The sequence below is a fragment of the Carex rostrata genome, unplaced genomic scaffold (genome assembly GCF_964058835.1).
Source record: "Carex rostrata unplaced genomic scaffold, lpCarRost1.2 SCAFFOLD_58, whole genome shotgun sequence".
NCBI classification, from domain to species: domain Eukaryota; kingdom Viridiplantae; phylum Streptophyta; class Magnoliopsida; order Poales; family Cyperaceae; genus Carex; species Carex rostrata.
Genome location: NW_027601183.1, coordinates 60,001 through 65,000, shown reverse-complemented (window position 1 = coordinate 65,000; position 5,000 = coordinate 60,001).

Here is a 5,000-nt window from a genome sequence, read left to right as displayed (position 1 = left end):
AATATGCATTTTGGGTCTCCAGCCACGCCCAGGGTTACCACCCCCTGGAAATCCCCCAGGTTTACCCCCCATTTTATGTGGATGCATAGATTCAGACCGCCCTGCTCCACCGCTGTTGGCCATTTTTGCCCAACGTTAGCCGCTTCGGCGTGCCGCTGGACTGTTTTCGGGCCTTTTTCACCGACGCTTGGCCGTATCCGCTTAGTTTTCCCCAACGCTTGGCCGCATCCGCTTAGTTTTCCCCCGCTGGACTGTTTTCGGGTCATTTTTGCCCAACGTTAGCGGCTTCCGCTTGCCGCTGGACTGTTTTCGGGCCCTTTTTCACCGACCCTTGGCCGTATCCGCTTAGTTTTCCCCAACGCGTGGCCGCATCCGCTTAGTTTTCCCCCGCTGAACTGTTTTCGGGTCACTTTTGCCCAACGTTAGCCGCTTCCGCTTGCCGCTGGGCTGTTTTCGGGCCATTTTTCCCCAACACTTGGCCGTATCCGCTTAGTTTTCCCCAACGCGTGGCCGCATCCGCTTAGTTTTCCCCCGCTGAACTGTTTTCGGGTCAGTTTTGCCCAACGTTAGCCGCTACCGCTTGCCGCTGGACTGTTTTCGGGCCAATTTCCACCGACTCTTGGCCGTATCCGCTTAGTTTTCCCCAACGCGTGGCCGCATCCGCTTAGTTTTCCCCCGCTGAACTGTTTTCGGGTCACTTTTGCCCAACGTTAGCCGCTTCCGCTTGCCGCTGGACTGTTTTCGGGCCAATTTCCACCGACTCTTGGCCGTATCCGCTTAGTTTTCCCCAACGCGTGGCCGCATCCGCTTAGTTTTCCCCCGCTGAACTGTTTTCGGGTCAGTTTTGCCCAACGTTAGCCGCTTCCGCTTGCCGCTGGACTGTTTTCGGGCCAATTTCCACCGACTCTTGGCCGTATCCGCTTAGTTTTCCCCAACGCGTGGCCGCATCCGCTTAGTTTTCCCCCGCTGAACTGTTTTCGGGTCACTTTTGCCCAACGTTAGCCGCTTCCGCTTGCCGCTGGGCTGTTTTCGGGCCAATTTCCACCGACACTTGGCCGCATCCGCTTAGTTTTCCCCAACGCGTGGCCGCATCCGCTTAGTTTTCCCCCGCTTAACTGTTTTCGGGTCACTTTTCCTCAACGTTAGCCGCTTCCGCTTGCCGCTGGGCTGTTTTCGGGCCATTTTTCCCCAACACTTGGCCGTATCCGCTTGGTTTTCCCCAACGCGTGGCCGCATCCGCTTAGTTTTCCCCCGCTGAACTGTTTTCGGGTCACTTTTGCCCAACGTTAGCCGCTTCCGCTTGCCACTGGACTGTTTTCGGGCCAATTTCCACCGACTCTGGGCCGGATCCGCTTAGTTTTCCCCAACGCTTGGCTGCATCCGCTTAATTTTCCCCAGCTGAACTGTTTTCGGGTCACTTTGTCCCAACGTTAGCCGTTTCCGCTTGCCGCTGGACTGTTTTCGGGCCATTTTCCACCGACTCTTGGCCGTATCCGCTTGGTTTTCCCCAACGCTTGGCTGCTTCCGCTTAATTTCCCCCAGCTGAACTTTTTTCGGGTCACTTTTGCCCAACGTTAGCCGTTTCCGCTTGCCGCTGGACTGTTTTCGGGCCATTTTTCACCGACACTTGGCCGTATCCGCTTAGTTTTCGCCAACAATTGGCTGCATCCGCTTAATTTTCCAAGCTATACTGCTTTCGGGTCAGTTTTGCCCAACGTTAGCCGCTTCCGCTTGCCGCTGGGCTGTTTTCGGGCCATTTTCCACCCACGCTGGCACCGACGGGGCCATGTACACCCACGCGCGTGTACATGAGGGGGCACCCATTTTTGAAAACCTTGCCCCCCTATAGGGGAATATGCATTTTGAGGCTCTAGCCACGCCCAGGGTTACCACCCCCTGAAAATCCCCCAAGTCAAAATCACCCATGTAAAATATTCAAAAAAATCTCAAAAAATCACAAAAAATTTATAAAATCAAATAAATTCAAAAAAAAAAAAAAAATTTCAAAAATTCAAAAAAAATTCAAAAAATTCAAAAAAATTCAAAAAAATTCAAAAATTTCAAAAATTCAAAAAAAGTCCAAAAACCCAAAAAAACTTCAAAAATTTCAAAAATTCAAAAAAATTTCAAAAAAAATTTCAAAAATTTGCCCCGCTGAACTGTTTTCGGGTCACTTTTGCCCAACGTTAGCCGCTTCCGCTTGCCGCTGGACTGTTTTCGGGCCAATTTCCACCGACTCTTGGCCGTATCCGCTTAGTTTTCCCCAACGCGTGGCCGCATCCGCTTAGTTTTCCCCCGCTGAACTGTTTTCGGGTCACTTTTGCCCAACGTTAGCCGCTTCCGCTTGCCGCTGGGCTGTTTTCGGGCCAATTTCCACCGACACTTGGCCGCATCCGCTTAGTTTTCCCCAACGCGTGCCCGCATCCGCTTAGTTTTCCCCCGCTGAACTGTTTTCGGGTCACTTTTGCCCAACGTTAGCCGCTTCCGCTTGCCGCTGGGCTGTTTTCGGGCCAATTTCCACCGACACTTGGCCGCATCCGCTTAGTTTTCCCCAACGCGTGGCCGCATCCGCTTAGTTTTCCCCCGCTTAACTGTTTTCGGGTCACTTTTCCCCAACGTTAGCCGCTTCCGCTTGCCGCTGGGCTGTTTTCGGGCCAATTTCCACCGACACTTGGCCGCATCCGCTTAGTTTTCCCCAACGCGTGCCCGCATCCGCTTAGTTTTCCCCCGCTGAACTGTTTTCGGGTCACTTTTGCCCAACGTTAGCCGCTTCCGCTTGCCGCTGGGCTGTTTTCGGGCCATTTTTCCCCCACACTTGGCCGTATCCGCTTAGTTTTCCCCAACGCGTGGCCGCATCCGCTTAGTTTTCCCCCGCTGAACTGTTTTCGGGTCACTTTTGCCCAACGTTAGCCGCTTCCGCTTGCCGCTGGACTGTTTTCGGGACATTTTTCACCGACACTTGGCCGTATCCGCTTAGTTTTCGCCAACAATTGGCTGCATCCGCTTAGTTTTCCCCCGCTGAACTGTTTTCGGGTCACTTTTGCCCAACGTTAGCCGCTTCCGCTTGCCGCTGGGCTGTTTTCGGGCCAATTTCCACCGACACTTGGCCGCATCCGCTTAGTTTTCCCCAACGCGTGCCCGCATCCGCTTAGTTTTCCCCCGCTGAACTGTTTTCGGGTCACTTTTGCCCAACGTTAGCCGCTTCCGCTTGCCGCTGGGCTGTTTTCGGGCCATTTTTCCCCCACACTTGGCCGTATCCGCTTAGTTTTCCCCAACGCGTGGCCGCATCCGCTTAGTTTTCCCCCGCTGAACTGTTTTCGGGTCACTTTTGCCCAACGTTAGCCGCTTCCGCTTGCCGCTGGACTGTTTTCGGGACATTTTTCACCGACACTTGGCCGTATCCGCTTAGTTTTCGCCAACAATTGGCTGCATCCGCTTAATTTTCCAAGCTATACTGCTTTCGGGTCAGTTTTGCCCAACGTTAGCCGCTTCCGCTTGCCGCTGGGCTGTTTTCGGGCCATTTTCCACCCACGCTGGCACCGACGGGGCCATGTACACCCACGCGCGTGTACATGAGGGGGCACCCATTTTTGAAAACCTTGCCCCCCTATAGGGGAATATGCATTTTGAGGCTCTAGCCACGCCCAGGGTTACCACCCCCTGAAAATCCCCCAAGTCAAAATCACCCATGTAAAATATTCAAAAAAATCTCAAAAAATCACAAAAAATTTATAAAATCAAATAAATTCAAAAAAAAAAAAAAAAATTCAAAAATTCAAAAAAAATTCAAAAAATTCAAAAAAATTCAAAAAAATTCAAAAATTTCAAAAATTCAAAAAAAGTCCAAAAACCCAAAAAAACTTCAAAAATTCAAAAAAATTTCAGAATTTCAAAAAAAATTTCAAAAATTTGCCCCGCTGAACTGTTTTCGGGTCACTTTTGCCCAACGTTAGCCGCTTCCGCTTGCCGCTGGACTGTTTTCGGGCCTATTTCCACCGACTCTTGGCCGTATCCGCTTAGTTTTCCCCAACGCGTGGCCGCATCCGCTTAGTTTTCCCCCGCTGGACTGTTTTCGGGTCACTTTTCCCCAACGTTAGCCGCTTCCGCTTGCCGCTGGGCTGTTTTCGGGCCATTTTTCCCCAACACTTGGCCGTATCCGCTTAGTTTTCCCCAACGCGTGGCCGCATCCGCTTAGTTTTCCCCCGCTGAACTGTTTTCGGGTCACTTTTTCCCAACGTTAGCCGCTTCCGCTTGCCGCTGGACTGTTTTCGGGCCAATTTCCACCGACTCTGGGCCGGATCCGCTTTGTTTTCCCCAACGCGTGGCCGCATCCGCTTAGTTTTCCCCCGCTTAACTGTTTTCGGGTCACTTTTCCCCAACGTTAGCCGCTTCCGCTTGCCGCTGGGCTGTTTTCGGGCCAATTTCCACCGACTCTTGGCCGGATCCGCTTAATTTTCCCCAGCTGAACTGTTTTCGGGTCATTTTAGCCCGACGGGGGCACCGACGGGACTGTTTTCGGGCCATTTTGCACCGACGCTTGGCCGCATGCGCTCAGTTTTGGGGCCATTTTTCACTGACGGCTGGCCGCATCCGCTTAGTTGCCCCCGCTTTGCTGATTTTTGCGCCGTTTTTTTTGTTGAACTTCAGGTTTCAAACTTCCAATTTTTTTTCCAAACTGCAGATTTCATATTTTATATTTTTAATAAATTTGAACTTTTTCAAAATATCAAAAAAGTATTGCCTACATCCATAATTTGGATCGCGTACAATCCGGAAGTTTGAGAAATGGTCCACACCGGGTGTGAACCATCCAATCCGAAAAAAGTGGGAATTTTTACAAGCCGGAAAAACTGGAGTTTCAATGGCTCTTTGGACGGTTGTAATTCATTTGGACCAAAAATTGTCCAACCCACTTGCATAAGATCCGAAATTGTCCAACCCAATTTTCTTTTTCCAAACTCCAAACTTCATATTTTATATTTTTAATAAATTTGAATTTT